The sequence below is a fragment of the Culicoides brevitarsis genome, chromosome 3, assembly GCF_036172545.1.
Source record: "Culicoides brevitarsis isolate CSIRO-B50_1 chromosome 3, AGI_CSIRO_Cbre_v1, whole genome shotgun sequence".
NCBI classification, from domain to species: Eukaryota; Metazoa; Arthropoda; class Insecta; order Diptera; family Ceratopogonidae; genus Culicoides; species Culicoides brevitarsis.
The window spans coordinates 18,663,591-18,685,408 of NC_087087.1; the positions used below are offsets into that span (position 1 = coordinate 18,663,591).

Consider the following 21,818-nt stretch of genomic DNA (forward strand, 5'->3'; position numbering starts at 1 on the left):
GATGTAATGCGAAAAAAAAATGACAATGAATAAAAACTTTTAATGAGAGAAATAAATGTTTGCACCTATATCAAATGGCGTTTTCATGTTTTGTTACGGCATGTTTTATAACTTTCTCAGGGTTTCGGTCAGTGTATAGTTGGGTCGTTAAGAAAGTGTTATTTGAGTTTTTAACGTTTCGATGTTATTTCTGTTGTAAAAATGGCGTAAAATGAAAGTTAAATGTTTTGTTGTGTTCTACTGAAAAATAAATTAATTTGGCCAAATAGTTTTTGGCAGATTAATTTTTAGGTATGTACTTTTTTCCAATTTTAAGATGGTTATTTATTTTGATTTTAAGCAAGTTATTTAAATTTTCACATATAAATATAAAAAAATCGTTGAAAAATAAAATTGCTTGATTTTTTGACTTCTAATTTTTGAGAAAATTTCAAAAAAAAAAATTATATAATTTTTTTTGATATTTTTCGTTTTTTTTTAATTAAAAAAACTTATAAAATACTAATATAGATACCTAATAATGGTACAAAAATTAATTTTTTTTAAATATTTTTTATTGATAAGTTTAAAATATCAAAACTGTTTATCAATACTTATAAATTTTTAATTGCATATTGAATCGATTTAATTCTGTCAATACTCAGTTGGTTAGTTCATTATAAAGTTTTGCATCTCTTTAAAACTTTTTTTTTACAATGAAAAATCCTACTTAACAATTATTTAGTAATTAATAATTAATCAAATTCGCAGAAATTTTATACAGTTTGAACGTTAAGCAGGCATTTTATTTCAAAATTGATCGGCACGTGACAATCGTGAAACATTGTAAAAATGATATGCAATCAAAAACTGATTTATTGTCAACCATCAATTATAAAAATACTATTTATTTAACCCTAATTGCTAGATAACAATTTATTACCTGGTCCACCACCATTATAATGAACAATAATTTTAATTATCATCAGTAGTGGTCTCACTCGATTCCAATAAATTAGCTTTTACATAACATTAACAACATCATTATAATAATGAGTTGTTCTGCAATAATTAAAAATGTATTAAAATCCTTTTCAGCACAGTACGAAAAAAATTACACACGCAAAAATGATTCATTGCTACTCATTAACTAAAGTCACCATTAGCCTAAAGCACCGAGCAAGAATAATTGAATAAACAGAAAAATGTAACATGCTGATAATTAAGTCTGGCAAAAATATGCATTTTTTTGTGAAACTTGTGTTCAAAATTAAAATTAAAATTAAAATTAAAATTAAAATTAAAATTAAAATTAAAATTAAAATTAAAATTAAAATTAAAATTAAAATTAAAATTAAAATTAAAATTAAAATTAAAAATTAAAATTAAAATTAAAATTAAAATTAAAATTAAAATTAAAATTAAAATTAAAATTAAAATTAAAATTAAAATTAAAATTAAAATTAAAATTAAAATTAAAATTAAAATTAAAATTAAAATTAAAATTAAAATTAAAATTAAAATTAAAATTAAAATTAAAATTAAAATTAAAATTAAAATTAAAATTAAAATTAAAATTAAAATTAAAATTAAAATTAAAATTAAAATTAAAATTAAAATTAAAATTAAAATTAAAATTAAAATTAAAATTAAAATTAAAATTAAAATTAAAATTAAAATTAAAATTAAAATTAAAATTAAAATTAAAATTAAAATTAAAATTAAAATTAAAATTAAAATTAAAATTAAAATTAAAATTAAATTAAAATTAAAATTAAAATTAAAATTAAAATTAAAATTAAAATTAAAATTAAAATTAAAATTAAAATTAAAATTAAAATTAAAATTAAAATTAAAATTAAAATTAAAATTAAAATTAAAATTAAAATTAAAATTAAAATTAAAATTAAAATTAAAATTAAAATTAAAATTAAAATTAAAATTAAAATTAAAATTAAAATTAAAATTAAAATTAAAATTAAAATTAAAATTAAAATTAAAATTAAAATTAAAATTAAAATTAAAATTAAAATTAAAATTAAAATTAAAATTAAAATTAAAATTAAAATTAAAATTAAAATTAAAATTAAAATTAAAATTAAAATTAAAATTAAAATTAAAATTAAAATTAAAATTAAAATTAAAATTAAAATTAAAATTAAAATTAAAATTAAAATTAAAATTAAAATTAAAATTAAAATTAAAATTAAAATTAAAATTAAAATTAAAATTAAAATTAAAATTAAAATTAAAATTAAAATTAAAATTAAAATTAAAATTAAAATTAAAATTAAAATTAAAATTAAAATTAAAATTAAAATTAAAATTAAAATTAAAATTAAAATTAAAATTAAAAATAAAATTAAAATTAAAATTAAAATTAAAATTAAAATTAAAATTAAAATTAAAATTAAAATTAAAATTAAAATTGCTTACCATGCTTAACTTCTGGTTTGCAAGGTAAAAAATCAAGCGTTATGAAGTGGTCACACGAGAACAAAATGACTCGAATCAGCGCGCGTTGTAACGGGAACATGCACAAAATTGTTGTAAAGTGTAAAAATCATTCTAGGCGCAGACGCTGCATCTTCGTGCACTCCTTCCGCTACACGTTATCGATGCATTTCATATTTAAAACTTTGTTGTTGCTGCTTTGGCGGCTAGTAACATTTCTACCTTATTGCATTGAACACACATCAAACATGTGCCTTGTGACACTTTATTCTAGCCAGATTTGGTGAACATTGTGCGCAAAAAGAAGACGTACAACTTTCCTTAAAAAAAATCTAAGAAAAAGTGAATTGCATAACAAGAGGCGACATGAAGAAAAAAAATGCAGGAAGTGAAAATTTTTGAGATGAAAGTGAAACAAAAATATTCAGGAACTGTGCCAATTTTTTTTTGCTCTCCTTCACTTCCATTCGCAAACAAAAAGGAACAAAAATGTGTGAAAAAACTTTTGTTGTAATTGTCCCTTACCGAACACAATAAATTATTCGTTGCATATTGTGCCTTTAAAAAAAATTGTATATTTATTTGTGTTGCTGGTCGTGCTCTCCGTTCACTTGGCTTAACATTTTCAAAGCCAAACGGAAATGTTCGCCGTACATATTATCAACATTATTTACACGCAAGAACAACAAATAAAGAGTTGTTGTTCGCAAAATTGTTTGGCATTGTGACAGACGACCGGCATTTTTGTGGTATCCAAAATGGACAAAGTTATCCTTTTGCCCGTAAGCGAAACACATGCTGCTCACGCAATTGGAAAGTAAGTGTTTGAAAATTTATTATCATCCGTCGTTATGTGTTTGTGGCGCTTCACAAACTATTCCGATTGATTTATGTAATTTCGAAATATTTATTTTTTTTTTGGGGCCAGTCTATTCGTGAAAAAAATATAAAATAAGATTTTATTGCAATGCAGCTTTATTGTTCGTAGCTTCGACACGACATGTGAGTGGATGCGATCGGAATAGATAAAATGTGTGAATTATGTGTTTTTAATGAAAATCTGCTCAATATTTGGTTCATATAATAATGATGCAGTGTTCGGTGGCGGGAAAAGTGCTCAAAAATTTTTAAATAAATTTCAAAAATATAAAAAAATAAATAAAATTAAATACAAAAATTATTGAATATTTGAGAGACTGTCAACATTTTTGAGATTTTTGATTATACTGCCCAAATCCAACGTAGCAAAAAAAAATAATAAATTTGGTAACAAACATTGTAAAAAAATAAAATAAAAATTTCAAAAGAGTAATTTTTTTTTAATTTTTAATTATTTTTTAAATTTTTATTAGCAAAAATTAGTATTTTTATATAATTCTTTTTCCTAAAAAAATTCTCAAGAATAAAATTTTTAAGAAGTCAAAAATTTATTAAATTTTGATTAGCAAATTTAGTATTTTAATAAAATTTTATTTCTAAAAAAATAATCTGTCCAAAATTTTAATTAATTAGATATGATTAACTTTTTTTATCTAATTTTTTTTTGAACGTGAAAATTTTTTAATTTAAAATTTTAATTTTTGAAAATTGAAATTTTGACTTAAAAATTTGAAATAATGAAAATAAAAATTATTTTAATGTCTTCAATCAACGATTCACGTTCAAAAACGTCAAAAAAGTAGTAAAAAAAATTATTTTTTTTATTTTTCTTTAGTTTAGTATTAAAAAACCCTATTAAAAAAATCACTTTAAAAAAATAAATGAATAAAAAAATTTTTATTTTTATTAATTGCATTAATTCATCTGAATTAAAATAATGAAATAAATCGATAAAAACCATATACCTAGTATAAAATAATTTTACGATTTAAATTTGGATCCCGTGATAAAAGATCTCTTTCTACATCTCTGACACTGTTTACGTGAAAGTCGTACCTATATTAAAATATATTTATTTATTACAACATTATCGCTTCCAGCAAACGTTAAAATTAGAAATTTATAATTACTTTTCAACCAAATGACAATTTCTTCGTAAGCACAAACTGACGGGAGTTATCCGCATTGATTGCATCTTGTGGTCAATACTTTTACCTTCCAACGTTTAAAGTTTCTTTTCGATTTTGTCTTTTTGCGACGTTTGAAATCGAATGAATACGGAGGTAAATGAAGAAGCAAACTGATAATTAATTCAATTCGGTTTCGGTTTTATTTCATTACAAAACCATTTGTTTCAATTTTGTTGAGTTAATTTGACGCAAATTAAACTTTTAAGTGAATTTTTTATTTAAAGAAAAATAAATAAATAAAAATTGTTTAAAATTTTTAAATGAATTTTTAAGTTCAGATGGATTAAAAAAATCTCGCAAAATTTTAATTAATTTTAAATCCCAATATTTAAAACCTCATTATTTTTTAAATATAAATAAAAAATGTAATAATCCTTATTGAATTTAATTTTTTTCATGAATCATGGATTAAAAGTCATGTCAAATTAAAAACAAGAAAAATATTTCATTTTAATAAAATTCAAATAATTAATGCTCAAGGGCACTTTTCATGGTTTTAAGCTAAATATTTATTGGAGACCATAAATAACATGTGGATTTAATTAAGTCCTCTGTAACTTAAATTTTTTTCAAAAATATATTATTAACTGTTGAAAATCATTTGGTCATGTGGGATTTATTATTTTTATATCATGTCATTTTGAGGTAAAATGAATATTCAATTATCGTAATTTAATCATCAAAAATAATTCATTCAAGTCCATATTTTCCCCTAATTTTTAATAAACATCATCGTCATCATTATGTCCACGATTTGCATTTATTTAATTTATTATGCAAAGTATGGAAAACGCTTCATGCACAATGTATTTGTGAAAATACAACAACAGCGACAACAGGTATTTGTTGCATTTCCCACATTATTATTTTATTCTATGATGGGAAGTGGTTTGATGTCGATATCATAAAATCATGGTGGTTGGTGATGCGAAGATGTATAATGGCACTTGGGTCAAATATGTTTATAAATATTTTACATACCTTGAATTTTATTTTGATTTATATTCAAAAATAAGTAATCAGTTAATATATTAATTGAATTAATTTTGGCAATAAACCGCTTAGATGTTAGGCGCCATCCATATACGGCGTCGGAAGTTTGAAGGGGGTGGGAGTCCAGGTATTTCCTATAATTAAGGAATTTGTAAGAATTAAAACAAAATACGACGTCCTGTATTTTTAACTTACTGAGTAAAATGAAAATTTTTTGTTTCAATTTGAGTTAATTTGTGAGCGTTAGCTTCAAGAATGCTTTTAATCTGTTTTAATTTTTATTTTATTTTTATTGTTTTTTAATCAAAAAGTACAAAAAATGTCAAAAATTTTGCTGTTTTACTAAATATTTTTATTTTTCCCCTGAATTTTTAATGACAAAATCGGAGGGGGGTGACATAAAGCGAAAAAATTATATTTCATTGCCTTATTCAGAAAAATTTTTTTAAACCATATCCTTTTTTCTATAAAATTTTTATAAACATTTTCTTATTACGAATTTACCTTTAGGGGAAGATGGGGTAATTTCAGACACGGGGCTATGTTCAAACAGCAATTTCAATGTTCCGGATTGAAAATCAAAAATCTAAAAATGTCAAAATGACGGCATTTTAAGGCCAACTAAGCTCCCAAAAACAAATTTTGAATTTTTTTTTTAATTTTGAGAAAATTAGGAAAATGTGTTTTTGAGGGTGTTTTGTAAATTTTCGATTTTTTACTAAAATGGCCCGGAAAAATATAAAAGCTTCAAAGAAAAAATAATTGTGAATGGGGATCATAAGTATGGACCCTTGTCTACTTATTCCATGTAGAGATTTTAAATTTTTAGAAATTTTTAAATGGGGCACATTCAGACAAATGACTTTTTTTTGGGAAACCGCTTATATCGAGCATAAAAATAACAGTTAGAGCAAATTTGTCCAACAGTAAATTAAAGTTAACATTCCAAGCTACAAAATGGCATCAAAATTTTTTTGAATATCTTTAGAATTCTATGATTTCTGGGCAGTCAAAGTTTTCCGTCTGAATGTGCCCCATCTTCCCCTACCTATTGCTTTATACCTATTGGAAAAACCGTATATTTTTATCAAAAAAAAAAAAAAAAAAAAAAAAAAAAAAAAAAAAAAAAAAAAAAAAAAAAAAAAAAAAAATGTAAGCCCTAACAAAAAGGATAAAATTTTCATTTACCTTTTTATGATTTTTTTTTCGTTCAAAACTGAACTAAAAATTCAACAATTTGTTGCTTTTAAATTCTCAATATTCCTTCGAAAACTGTTTTCAGAATATTGAAAATATTTTCGACCTTTTTTTCCCCATCCAGGAAATTCTCAGAACTTCAGGTTTTTCAACAAAATGTGATAAAAATATTATTGGATTTTTATTATGGGATTTTTAATCTCTCAATTTTTATTTTTTTTTAATATTTGTCTGTACAGTAATGACTGAAATATACCTTTCAGCATTTTTTTTTTCATACATATGCAGTTAAAAAAAAAAATAATAACTTTTTTTTTGTGATATGATCCTCATTAAAATTTTTTTCATGTTAAAATTCTTCGGTAATGGAATTGTTAACATGTCGTTATTATTTTTTCTAGGGATAACATAAATTTCGAATAAAAAAATATTAAATTTAAATTTGAATAAACTATTAATTAAAAGTTTGAAAATAGTGGCTTGGTAACTTTTAAAATTAAAATAAAATAAATTTAATAAAATTTTCTCGATTTAAAAATAAACTTTAAAATTTTAGTAAATTTTGTCAAAGTTACAAAATCGATTTTTCGAATAAATTAATTTTACCGCTCTGCTTATTTTGCGTAAAAAACTATGTCCCGCCATGTGAAAATTGACAATGTAACGTTATTGAAGGCAACCACGTAAAATGGGCTTTCCTTCCTCCTTTTCTGTCTTCCTCGTCTCCGTTCGTGAAACACTTTGTGCAATCCATGTTGATGTGAAAATTTTTCATGATTTTTTAAAATGAAAAATATGTGAACACGTTGGCTGCTGCTACTCTGCAATGTGTTTAGAATATTTCTCGATGTAAATTTCATTATGTGCGACGTATTTTTTGTAACTTAATAACTTGCAAAATGCATCAAGGAATGTAGAAACATAAACTGCATTCTAACCGATACAGACATATTATTTGAAAATTTGTCGAGAATTTCAGTCATTTGATTATGATGTTTTATGTTTTCCTCTGCGTTCGCAATGATTGAACGAATGTTTCGTTAACAAGTTTTTAGTTACAAAGAAATATCATTTTTAAAAAATGTCTGTGATGCGTGTTCTATTGAAACAAAATATCATTGTTTTAAATTTTTTGGTATGAATATTATGGGAATTTAACCAAATTTTCATTTAAATGACGATAAACTTTATCAAAATATTTAAGTACGAATAAATATTTGAACTCACTTGTAAACTAATTGATAGATTAAATTCCGCTAATATGCAAGTTGGAAGTACGCTTCAATGCATTTAAATGATGTTTATATTTCTAATTCGATAAAATTGTTTTCTGCATTCAATAAGCGTTAGACTGACATTGATGACTTGAAGAGTTTTCTGCAGCAAATTGGAAAATTGAATGAAGAGTCTTGTAAAGTTGTCACTTCTCTTCTCTTCTTCGTAATAAATTCGTTCTTTGATGTTTTTGTTTCAATTTGACGAGTTGTTGAAGCAGCAGACTTGTTATGATAAGCCAACAATGAAATGTTTTGCCTTCAATTATTACAAGTTTTCATCCAATTATTTGCATAAGTAATTCCCTGGCGTATTAAAGCAAATATTTTTTGTTTGGTTTAAATTTTGCAACAATAAATAGTAGAAAATGAGGAGAAATAACATCGTTTGAGGTGTTTTTGGTGCAGTGTCTCTTAAATTATATAATTTCGTTTTTTATTGTTCGTGGGAAGGTTTTGAAGTACGAATTTTGGTAAAATGGCAAATATAATAAATATATAATAATTTTTTTTAAATGATTTTTTTTACTTTAAATATTGTTTCAATGTTAAAAAAAATTATTCGAGTAAGTTGGAAAATCAAAAAAAATGTGGTTAAAAACGATAAAAAGTTTTTAATTCGAAATAATTTTTCATTAAAAGACTTCAATAATTCTGGTTTCATCATGTCGGTTTTTAACGGGTAACTTTTTTACCCAAAATTTTTGAATTTCTTGAATTGAAACTTATTTTCGCTCAAGTTAAAAATTTATTTTTGCCAAATTGGTCATTTTAATTTTAATTTTTTAATTAATTTTATTTTCCCAATTTATTTTTATTTTATTTCCACTATTTAATTATTCCACTTTTTTTTTGGAAATATAGAAATTATTTTAGAGGTTGAAAGTTTTAACAATAAAATTTTTTATTTAATTTTTTTTTAGAAGAAAAAAATTAATTTTTCACTCTATGTTTTTAAAACATTTTAAATTGATGACAAACATCATAAATAAAAAAATATAAATTTAAGCAACTAAACTTTACCTGAAAAGATGACAATAAATTAAAAAGTATTGTTGTTGTATGATAATTTAATCGAACTTTGGTTTTGTATAATTGCACTTCGACAACAAATATTTTGTAAACAAAACCAACGTCTGGTCCGGACAAATTATGCATTTATGAATATTGTACAAGTATTTAATAATCGATAACAGGTTAAGCCAATATTGTCTAGTTATTTTTGTGATCAGGGAAGTGAATTTAGCTGAGTTATAATTTAGAGAAACATGATTTATTTTTTCTCTAAGGCTGTAAAATTTAATTATTTCACTTAAACAAAAAACTTAAATTTAAAAAATTCTAAAACTAATTTTGAATTTTTTGGTACTTTTTAAAATTTAAAAATGGCAAATTTACATTAAAAATTAATTTTTTTAAATTAATTTTAAAATTAAGATATTTTTTTGAGTCACGTGACATTTTTTTTTTAATTTTTTAAATTTTTTTTTTGAATTTTTTTAAAAAAGTAGTAAAAATTAAATTAAATAATTAATTTTAATTTTGGTTTTGTATTCATGAATTTCAAATTAAATTTTTAAAAAATCAGGATATTTTTCTAGTTATTTTTGTGAAAATTTAAGTAAAATTTTATAATTTATTTAAAAATTAATTTTAATTTAAATTTTTTTTTTTTTAAAATAATATTTGATAAAAAATATTTTAGCAATTAAATTTTTTAAATTTTTTATATTTAGAATGGAAAAAATTTTTTTTTTTCAAGCACTTTTTTTTATTTTTTATTTTAAAAATTTTTTATTTTTAACTTTTTTAAGTTAAAAGTTTGGAGAAATTAAAAAAAAACTGTATAACTAAATAATTTTTAACCTTCATTTTAGAACCATTTTAATTTTTATAATAAATTATATTTTTTTTTTAATTTTACTAAAATTTCACTGACTAATTTCTTAATTTTTTTTTGTCCCTGTAATAAATAAGACAAATTTCGTCTGACACAATTCGAGAAAGTTTGCAAATGAGCTCACACACACGAGACCGCCATATCATAAAACATCTGATGCAAACAAATTCCACCAGTGAATTGCATTGTTTACGTCAACGTTAAATTGCTCGTAAATGTCCTCAATAAAATTCAATATGTCAATTACATAAAATTAAACCAGCTTTCGTGTTAGATAGATGCATGTGTTAGTTATATTGCAATTTGAACACACCATAAACTTTCATTGTGCATTTCACCACATCAAACGCGTGTAGTTGGAAATGTCCTCGCCATATGTCACAAAATAATTCGTCGAAAAACATTCGAACTCTGTGGTTGTGCAGAAGTAGTCAAATCGAACTTTGATGCCATTTGCGTCGACAACGAGGGTGATGAGTTTTAAATTTTTACTCCAGTTGATTAATTTAATTCATTTCAATCAAAAATCGGACAGCTCTTAATGTACCTCGCAAGTCCAGATGCATTTGATAAATTGAAATGTAATTCCGCACAAAGCGAATTTGCATTCTCATCATCGTCATTTTTCAAATGCAAAAAAAAAAGTTGCAATGTTGTTTCAGAGCACAAAAGAAAGGATTGTCATGCATTTTTTTGTGATTGAAAAATTTTTTGTCTTGTTGCTATGTTGGTTATAATTGAAAGCCACATTTGTGATATCGTTCGAGACAGTTGCTGGTTATTAATGGTAGAAAAAAAAAAGAAAAAACTGCAGGAAACTTGAGCAATTCGTTAATGGAATAGAATAGATAAAATAAACGTCAAAACTTTAAGCTAGGATTTGCATGCCTCGCGTTGTGGCAAAGCCTGATGGGAATTGATGAGTGATAAATGGAAATTCCGTTGGATCGATCGATTTCGCGATTGGAATTTATTCGTAAGCCTGGCAAAAATATGCGTTCTATATTTACACATTTATCAAACAAATCTGTCAAATATGTTTCATTTACAAAATCTCAACTTAAAAAATTTATATTAATTTTTTATTCTTAAAAATTTATTTATCAAAGGAAAAAAAGTTGATTTAATTATTTTTGTTCAATCAATTTTTATAAAAATTTTTCCTTTTTATAAAATAAAAAAATTTAATAAAATTTAAAAAAAATTATTCAAATAAATTAATAATTTATTCATTTAAAAATATTTTTTGAAAATTTTGAAAAAGTATTGAAATTTTATAAATTTAATTTTTTATAAATGAATTTATTATATTCAAAAATTAATAAAAACAAAAAATTATTTATTAACTTAATTAGCAAAATTAATTTAATAATTGATTAAATAATTTTTCTATATAAATAATTAAATAAAAAAATAAATTTTCTAATTAAATAAAAAAAGAAGAAGAAAGTAAATTAATATGAAACGTAAAAATGAAAAAAATAATAAAGGTTTTTACACAATTTTTTGTTTCAAAAATTATTTTTACCAAAGTTTTCTCAAATATTTAACTCAAATGTCTTATTTTTCAATTTAAAATAGTCTGGAAAAATATAAAAAAAGTTCAAAATGTCCATGAATTTCAACACAATAATGTGTTAGTTATATTGCAATTTGAACACACCATAAACTTTCATTGTTTTCATTTTTCCTCGGAAAACACGATGTCAATAAATTTCTTTAGTTTTTTTTGTTTCAATTTGTCAAAATTTTAAAAAAAATTTTTTGAAACTTTTTTTTATCTTACTGAGTAATCTTTTTCTTTTGCCTCGCTTTATTTTTTCCCATAATGAAACTTATTTAACATTTTAGGCCGTAATTTACCTCAGGTTCTAAAAAATCATTCGCTGTGCTGTGTTTCTACGTTTCTTATGTACAATTAGTGCTTTAACAAATGTCCAAAAATTTTTCATTTTCAATAATTAGTGCTTTATTAAATGCTTGCAGCGACTTTTTTGTTGTAAAATTTCATTGGTTGCAAAGGGAAGCTTTCTTGAGCCCTTGTAATAACATCGATTTTTAGAGTGCCATATTGCACGATTTGCGCACAACTTAACAGACATCTCTCCTTTTCTTTCATGCGTTTTGTAAATAAAAACATAAGCCAGGGTATTTTATTTAAAAAAATAAATTAATTTCCTTCAAGAAACCCAAACAAATTTTTTTTATTTTATATTTTAAATTAAAATTAAAAATTTTAAAAAATTTTAGATGATTTTTTTATGTCCGACATCGAGGAATTTGGATGGCGCCATTTTTCAAAAAATCCTTAAAATTAAAAAATAATTAATGAAAAAAATAATTTTACAGAATAAGCAAGTTGAGCTCAAATATTCGAAATTAATGAATTGGATTTTTCTATTTTAAGTTTCGCAATATATTATAAAACGACTAAAAAAAATTTACATATTTTTGCCAGGCTTACTTTAATTCGATTTATTTGTTTCTTTTTTTTTTGAACAATTGCTCATCATTTATCGGTGTCTGTATGCAAACTTTCATCATTAAAATGCACTTTCAATATGGCAATAAAAATTTGACAGTCATTTTAAATAAAAGAAAAGTTTGACAGTAATTGATTATCGTCTTCCACTATTTAAGCGTGTGTTTTTTTCGAAACAGTCGTCTCCACATATTTTTCGTATAACTTCCTGCTTTGTTCAATCTGAAAAGTATTTCACTTCCTTTTTCCATTCTTGTTGTTGATTCCCTCCCATTCAATGTTTCACATGATATTTATTGAATATTTACCATTTTTTTTGTTTTCAGATAATGACAGAGCTACTCGATGTTTCAAAAAGTACAAAACAAACACAGACTGAGTGTAGCAGAAATGTGGCGATGAAATGTAAACAGAGTTATTGTTTGATTTTTTGTTCGGTTTCCCAAGGGCTGTTTAGCAGAATTAATAAAGGTAACGCATTTCTTTGTGTCTTTGACAAATTTCCTCAATTATTATTGCAGATTCCTAATTAAAAGTTTTACAAAAAGACTCTTTGTCGATTTCGCATGAGGCAATAATCCTAATTGGCAATGCTTGGAAAATTTTAAAAGGAATTAAAAGATAATAATGCGTTCGTACTTAAAATGTGTGTAAATTCCCCTACTTTCATTCAATAGAAGCACATTTATAGAATTTTGCTCGGTAATCTTTTTAGTGCAGCAACTTTTTGCCAAACTACTTTTGCACATTTGTTGCCATGCTCTTTAAGTTCTTCATTTTATTGAATGAATGTGCTTTTACTCCTAATTTTTGTGTGCAAAAGACGTTCGTTTCCAATTCAATGGAAAAATTCACGTTTAAACAAGTCATGATGCATCTGTTCATGAGGGTGAGATAAAATAAAAAAAAATTTGATTAACTAAATGGCGAAGAGTGCAGGTGGCGGGCTTTTGACACGCAAAAATGCTATAACAGACTTGAACAAAGTCAAAACTTATTTTTGTCTGTAGTGAACAAAATATAAGAGAGCATCGCAGAAAAGTTCTTTTATTATTTCTTCAAAGATTTTTCTTTCGTGATGAAGAGAACAAAAGTTTTGTTCCTTGAAAAATAATGTTTTTGAATTTTTTCGTTCGCTTTTTGACACGTGCCAATGATTGCAAGAAGTGTGTGTATTTTCTCTTATTTTTATTATTTTTGCAAGTGTTTATTTTATCTCAAATGTATGGAAGAGAAATAATAGAATTGTAAGGATTGCTTCAAGGTGTGAAAAGTGAATTTTTTAAATAATTAAATGGTGGGACGTGCAATTTCTTGATCTTGTGGGATTCTTATTGATTCATATTTTTTTGTTTTATTTTTAAATTCAGACTGCTTAAAATTTTTTTCCCATGCCCCATTTCAAAAATCAAAAACCCAATGGGCAAAATAAAAATAAAACTTCATCAAAATCGACCGTTTTTATTCTTGAAACCGTTCATGTCTTTTCAAGAAATTTAAAAAAAAATTAATATTTTCAATTTTCAAGAATTTTCGTACTGAAAAACGAAATTTAACATAAAAATATTTTCAAAATTTTTTGACAAAAAAAATTTTGAAATTTCGTCATTTTGTAAGAAAAAGTATTTCAAAGCTTTTTTTTATTTTTTAAAAAAAATCTTTTGTGACAAAAACATCGAAAAAAATTTGGAACGGCCTAAGATATTTTTTTACAAAAATTAATCAAAATAGGCAAATAATAGTTAAAAATATTTAATTATAAAAGTTTTTTTAACAAGCTCTTTTTTTACAAAAATGAAACTCAATTATTATGTGAAAAACTTTAAAAAAAAAAATAAATCAAAAAGATTGATTGGTTAAAAAAATTTCAAAAAATAATTAACTTTTTTAAAATATTTACCTAATTAATTTTGTTTTGTTTATTTTATTTTATTTCTAATTTTAAATTTGATATGTTTATTTTTAGTTATTTTTTAGTGAGCTTAAATTTAACATAGTTTTAATTTTTTTAGAAAAAAAAATTTATAGCTTCATTTTTTTAAAAAGTAAAACAAATTGACACAAAAATAATTTTGAATAAAATCTAATCTTTTTTTGGGGTATTTAAATTTGTTTCTAACCAACTTTCATCTCATCATAATCATTTGCTAAATTTATTTTGTCTAAATATTTCACTGCTAACATACTCTGAGAATTTAATTCTATTTATTTCAAGTTACAGGATATGTTTCGATATTTAGTAACTATAGAATTTTGATAAATTTTGGCGAACTTGATTAATCTATAGCAAATTTCATTTAAACGAACTAGTTTTAAACATACCAGAAAATGTGGTAAGCCGGCAGCCAATTAAAATAAAGCTACAATTAATGATGCTTTTGGCACAAATGATGTCTATTCATTTCCGAGAACTAAAACGAAAATCATCGGATAGACAGATCCGATAAATTGCATTATAGAAATATTTTCATATGGACATGGGTTTTTCTAGATATTTTCACAATACTTTAATTTAATCATGCCTGCCTAATATCACTATAAATCAAAACGTAGTTACGGGTGGTACATAATTAGATGTTGTCGAAAACATATTGAAATTTATCCAAATTGACATATCGCTACGAGTGATATTGAGTTATCTACGGACAATCAAACATGTTATGACAAGGCATGACGAGAACAATTTTAAATTAAAAATGATGACTGACTGTTTTGTATAGCTTGTCATTCAACATTTCATTGCTAATCACTACGACAAAGGATTGCTTCTCCTTTGTTACAGTGAACGCACCTGCTGCTGCCACTGTTTCCAATCATCTCTGTTCCCACATAAATTTAATATGCTTAGAGGAGGCAACGCAGCAATAATGCACAAAAGAGATATTGTGCAATAATATTACATTCTCGTTTCTAATTTATTAGGGAATTCGCGCTACACTTTGGGGTGCATTTCAGTTGACCTAGGAGAGTATTTACGTGCAAAATTTTCCTCGCTTGAAGTTTATAAGTTTTATACACTATGAAAAATCCATGTTTCGCAAGCTAAGATATCTACGAGACACTTACGAAACATGAAAATTAACTAGAATAGGTACTAACTAACAAAAAGATTTTACATTGGGGCAATATTTAAGGTTGTGAACTGGGTCGTAATTCAATAATGTGCATTGGGGCAAAATCTAAAAATGTGCATTGGGACATTCACATTTTATCCTAATACACATTCTGAAATGTTGCCCCAAATCACATTCCTAACTTTGCCCCGATGAACATTCCAAGATTTCAGCCCAACTCACATTCTAAAATCTTGCCCTAATGTACAATCTGTTTGTTGGTACTTTGTCTAGTTAATTTTCATGTCTGTTCTTGTCTCGTAGATACTTTCGTGTGAGAGATATGGATTTTTCATACTTGTGATAACAACTCTGGCATGCCATATCATGTGATGCCTTGTCAGCTTTGCCACACAAAATGCTTTGTTCTGTTCTCGTAATTTTACAAGCTGCACTGGAATTTTCACTCAATCCATTCTACATAATAAACTCTCCTTTATCCTTCTGAAAATAATAATGAAATAATAATAATAATAATGATAGAGAAAATGCAATGATACTCTTTATTACCAGTAATAGATCATCTCTATGCAGTTTTTTTATTTTTTTTTTTCATTGCCAGATAAATGTCTGAGGACTCGGATGTCTTGCTGTGTTTCAAAATGACATGACGCGCCGCTGCCTTTATATTCAATGAATTTCACTCCATTGAATATAATATGTCCATCTGCCTCAGTCATTCATATTTTAATGAGGATATTACGAACTACATTATACATGGACTCTATGGTGAAATATAAAACTACGAAGGTACGTATCAATAACGTAATTTATTTTCAGTGCTTAAGCTTTTTTTTCCTGTTCCTAAAGTGCTTTGCAATTTTTTTTTTGTGTAAAATTTTTCATCATAAAAATACTCTCATGATTTTCATTTTGCAAAAATGTGTGATGAAATATTTTGTGTCGCATTTTATTTCATTAAAAATTGTTAATAATGCTCATTAAAATATTTGTTTTGTTGTTTGCTGTGGTGACAACATATATGAAAATATAAGCTTATTTTTGGATTGTTTAATTATTTTGTTTGTTTTTGGATAGACTTATTCAATGAAATTTGGGTTTGTTACAAAATAGAACATATTTTATTATAATGCGCTTATTTTTGATGCTTATTAAGTTTGCTCCAACAGAAACTTATTAACTTGTCCGATGTTTCCTTTTTTATATATTAAAAATTGATGCCAAAACAGTATTTTCCAAAATTATCGATTTAAATCGAATAAAAAAATCTGATTATTAAAATGAATTAGTTACGTAGTTTATCACTTGTTAATTTTTTGTTTTGCTAAATATAATAGTTTAAAAATTTAATTTAAAATCTAAATACATTTTGAATTTTTTTTTGATTCAAATATTTGTAGACTAACCAAATTTAATTTAGTAAAATAAAAAAAAAACAAAACAAAAATTTAAATATTAATTTTATATTTTACGATTTTTTAAATTAAATTAAAAAATTTTTTCAATATTTTTTTCAAAAATTTTTTGAATAATTTTTTCAAAAATTTTTTCAATAATTTTTCAAAAATTTTTTGAACAATTCTGTTAAAACCATTTAAAAATTCGAAAGTATTTTCATTTTCAAATTTTTATTGATTTTTAAAGAAAAATTTCAAATAATTTATTTCAAAACAAATTTTTGACAATTATTGACAAAAGTTTTTTAAAAAAAATTTTGACATTTTAATTGGAAAATCTTAGAAGTTATTTAAAAATTTTACTTCGTAAAGTTATGGAGTCAAAGTACCACAAATATATTTGCATGTAAATATTAGCAAAGCAGAAAAAAATTTGGTATTTGGTAAAGAAAAATCTTTTCAGTTTAGCAATTTTTTATTTGGAGCAACCTTTATTAATTTTTTTAAACAAAAAATATTAATTCATGTTTTTTACGGTTTTTTATTCAAAAATATTTTAAAAAATTCAAAAATGGTAGTTTTTATTTGAGTAAAAAATGCTAGAAAACTAAAAAAAATATATTATGAATCATTTCATTTTTAAAACTTTATATTCTGCAAAAAAAAAAAATTTATTGTTTCAAGGACATTTTAAAAATTTGTATAATTTTGCATTTTAATAATGTTTATGATATTCATACTGTTTTGAATAAAATGATGCACATTATTCAATATTGACGTATTTTATGAATTATACATCTATGTTTTTATATAGAACAATATTTTACATATTTCTACTTAATAATTCATTCTTTCCTAATTTTCATATTTTTTTTTTACTTTTAAAAGGCTTTTTAATAGAATAAATTCTGTACTAGCAATTTTAAGACTAAAATTTTAATTTCATTTAAGTTGTAAAAATAATTTTTCACAATTTTTTTACTTCCTCATACTTTTTATTCACATTAATCGATAGACAATTCCGTATATTATTATTCTTTAATCCTTTAATGCAACGCTCGACAACAGTAATTAAAATAGGGAAATTAATTGGAATCTCGTTTCATGCACTTCGCTCCTTTTCTTCGCTTATGCAAAAATTAAATTTTATAAAAGTTTTGCAAATGTCGACGTTTTTATTTCTCGCTCTTGTTTTGCATTTCACCGCATTCTCATAATCTGCCGTCTTTAATATTGAATTTATCTTCTCAAGCAATAATCCAATCAATTTATAAAACAAACTACAGCAAGATACAAGAAAAAAAAGTTGTTGAAAAAGGAGCGAAAAGTTTTATTAATATTTTTTCTTGTACAACAAGACTTTGCTTTTTGTTGGTGTTTTATTGAAATAAGCAAAGTGAATAGTTTGTCACGTTTCCTCGTGAATGTTTGAAGAAGGACAAGTGGAATCGTGATTAACAGTGAAACCAACTAGCGTTTGAAGTTTGTTCTCAATTTCATTGTTATCGCTTAAAATAAGCTTCTTGTTGATGAAAAAAAAATACCTTCAACTTCAAAAACAATTCTGTGAAAAGAAACATAAAATGAGCAACCTCAAACAATCATTTCATAGTTTATGGTTTCATTATTTAATTTACAAACATTTGGAATTCTTTTTAAAATCCTGTTGAATGGTGAAATGCGAAAATTACGAATTTATAAAATAAAAGCGAATAGAATTAAAAAGATATAAAAAAGAACGATGTTGAAGTAAAACAAGAAGAACTTTTTAATGATTAAGGTGATATAAATAATAAAATCTTGAAACACCTTGAATGCAGGCATCAGTGAAAAAGTTGCAATAATAAATACTTAACAACTCTTTTTATAATATTGAAGTTCTTTGTTGAAGTTTTCTTTCAGCAGGGCTTCAAATTACTTTTACGCGTTCTTTTTCAGTTAAAAAACGAATTAAAGAAATTGTTTAAAAATAAAAAAAAATGAAAATTTTAATTTCATTGAAAAGTCATCAAAATTTCTGTTTAATTGTCACTTTGACAATTTAAAAATAATTGTATTTTTTTTTAATTATTTTTAACCGTTTTTAACCAAAATTATGATGATTTTTAATTTTCAAGAGTTTATTAATTTTTTTGAGCAAAAATTTCAAACAAAAATAAAAGTCAGGCTATGGACAATAAAATAAATTTTTTCATTTAATAAAATTTTCTAAAACTTAAAAAAAAATTAAATTTTTACTAAAATATTTCTAGAAAATTGATTTTTTGAAAACTTTTATATAAAAATTAAATCAAAAAGTATTCAAACCCTGACTTTCTCAAGCCAAAGTAGATAAAGTTTCAACATTTTTTTTCCATCAATTCTACTTCTTCCTTCTTCTCCGTTTTTGCGTGCATTAATTCATTTATTATGAATGCAAATTCCAGACTGGAACATTTCATTCTTGATTCAAGAAAACAAATTAGATTTTGGCTAAAATAAAACCCAAAAATTTTCTTTTAACTCTGGCTAACCGATAAATTTAATTGCATAGCTTGAAGAAAGTCATTTTTCAAAATGTCAGTTTTTTGTGTGTATTTATTTTTTGAACGGAAGACGAGACGTGATGCCTTTTCATTTACATGACAAACGTCTGTGTTATTAATCATGCCATGTGCATTGTCAGTCGTGAAGTGTTGTTATAATTACTTATGCATGAAACTTATCCGCACTCTGTGGATAATTTAAATAAAACCTTGTTGCTTGAAGAATTATTTTATTTTTGCAAGATTTTCATGATTTATTTTAAGGTTTTCACCGAAATCTTCTTTATTTGAAAAAAAAAACGAAAAATTAAAAAATAATTGTTTCTTGGTGTTTTTGATGTTGAAAGTAACTTAAAAATATCAAAAATATTAAATTAATTTTTAATCAAATAAAATTGGAAAATTTATAAGAATATTTAAAAGTAAAAAAAAAATTTTTGTTATAATAGTTTTTTTGACTTAGTTTAAAAAAAATAAAGCTCGATTTAAAAAAATTAATTAATAAAAAAAAAGTTAATTAAAAATAATTAATTAATTAATTAAAAAAATTAATTAAAACATTAATTTTAAAATTAAAATTTTTTTAAATCGTTAAAAAATATTTTTGACTAAAATATGTTCCTTATAAAGGATTTTAAAATTAAATAAAAATTTAAAACCGAAATTTTATAAATTTTTAAATTAATTTAATTTTAAATTAAAATTATATTACAAAATATTTTTTATCTTCAAAAAACATTTTTTTTATCTTTAAATATGCACAAAAATTCACAAAAAATTTTTAAAAAAATTAAGCAAAAAAAAGACGTCAAAAATTTTTTTGAAACAATATGACACTTTTTTCAATGTAATCACTCATCTTTGATGAGAAAAAAATATTGAAAGGACTTGAAGTGGGTTTTTTTCTGTTTTTTAAACAAGTGCTCTCAGAAACATGAAAGGAACATAATCATGATTTTTTTGTTATACCGTTATTTCTTCCTTCAAAAGAATACTAATTATTCTACTTACGATATTTTTTTTTCTTTTTTTTAAATCAAAGCAAAAAAGTCTTCTACATTCCCTTGATTTTTTTAAATTATTTTTTTTTATTAACTTTCTCATATTTCAAAGCTCAAGAGAGTTTCCCCATACCCCGATAGCGTAATGATGATCCTTATCCGCTAGCCATCAAAATTTTTGTAATAAAAAATAAATGACCTTATTTGCATTAGCTTGCTTGACAAATGCTTTGTGCTTGTCATTGAAGGATTACTCTTTCTTTTTTTTGCGGTAATTCTTCTGCGCCATAAAATTGAATGCAACTTGACAACGACATTAAATTAACATAATAGCCTCTCTTTTCGAATCAATTTTGTTTTGACGAGACAAGAAATGGCAGTCACTTGCACTCCTCTCGTTTCTCATGTCGGGCAACGGAGCGAAGAAAAATGACACCTCTTTGTTGTGCGCCTTTTTGCATTCATGTTCAAAGTGACTAATTTTCCGTGCAAAACATTTCTCGCCACATAAGAAAATCGCTTTATCACTCGGAACAATTCAGGTGACAACTAACCATAATTTATCTTGTCATATTCAATTCAAGTCGTTGCATTTGTCATTTTTGCATCAGGACGCCAAGTGCATGTCTCACTCCTTTTTCAATAAGTTTAATAAATTACTCATGTCATTTCATGGATTTTTTCCCTTTTTTTTGTTTTTTCCTTGAATAGCTTTTCTTTTGATCTTTTTTTTATTTCTTTTTTTTTCATGTAAAAGACATAAAAAGTTGCATGGAAAAAAAGATAAAAAGACATAAATTACCATTATCCCACAGAGCAAAAGCTTTTTAATGGACTGCATGTGAAAATTCACCGAACGTGTCATCATCAAAATTTGAAAGCAGAAATTTTCCGCAGAGCGCCACCTAGCGGAAAATAGTTAAACTTTGCATGGAAAATTGCATGAAAAGCTTTTGCGCAAAAGCTCGCGTGTAAAAGCTTTTTCTTTTGTTTTGCTTCTTCACACTCCTTCCGTTGTTTATGTGACTCGTCTTCATATTTTATGTGTTTACTCGTGCAGATGTTTTTGAAGTTCTTCTTTTTTTGCAACTTTTTTTTGTTTTCTTGCGAAACCACATTAATCATATTTTTTTCCCTCACGAATGTCTAGTACCTGTCGTCTCCATTAGTTTGTAAGTCTGACGATGATTTGAGGACCATGAATTTTAAAGAACTGAAAAAAAAATTTGAATTTTTTTCTTGAAATGTAAAAAAAAAACAAAATTTTTCACTTGCAACATTTTTGTAAACTTTTTAAGACTCAATAAATCTATATTTCATGACAAAGGATTTTTAGACCGGGTTTTGTAATTTTTTTAATAAAGTACGAATTTAATTTTTATTCTATCTCGTCCGGCAAAAAATAAAAGAATAAAGTTTAGAGATTGCAAAACTGGATTTTTTTAAAGCTCGAGATTTTCTGAAAGTTTGAGT

General features: G+C 24.1%; 1 long non-coding RNA gene across 1 annotated transcript; it reads left to right on the plus strand.

Annotated features, from left to right (window-relative positions):
* The first annotated feature begins 2,680 nt into the window (after positions 1-2,680).
* LOC134834418 (uncharacterized) lies at positions 2,681-16,205 on the plus strand. Its single transcript, XR_010162169.1, has 3 exons — positions 2,681-3,250; positions 12,675-12,819; positions 16,024-16,205. It is a non-coding gene; the product is annotated as an uncharacterized LOC134834418 (long non-coding RNA).
* The last annotated feature ends 5,613 nt before the right edge of the window (positions 16,206-21,818 follow it).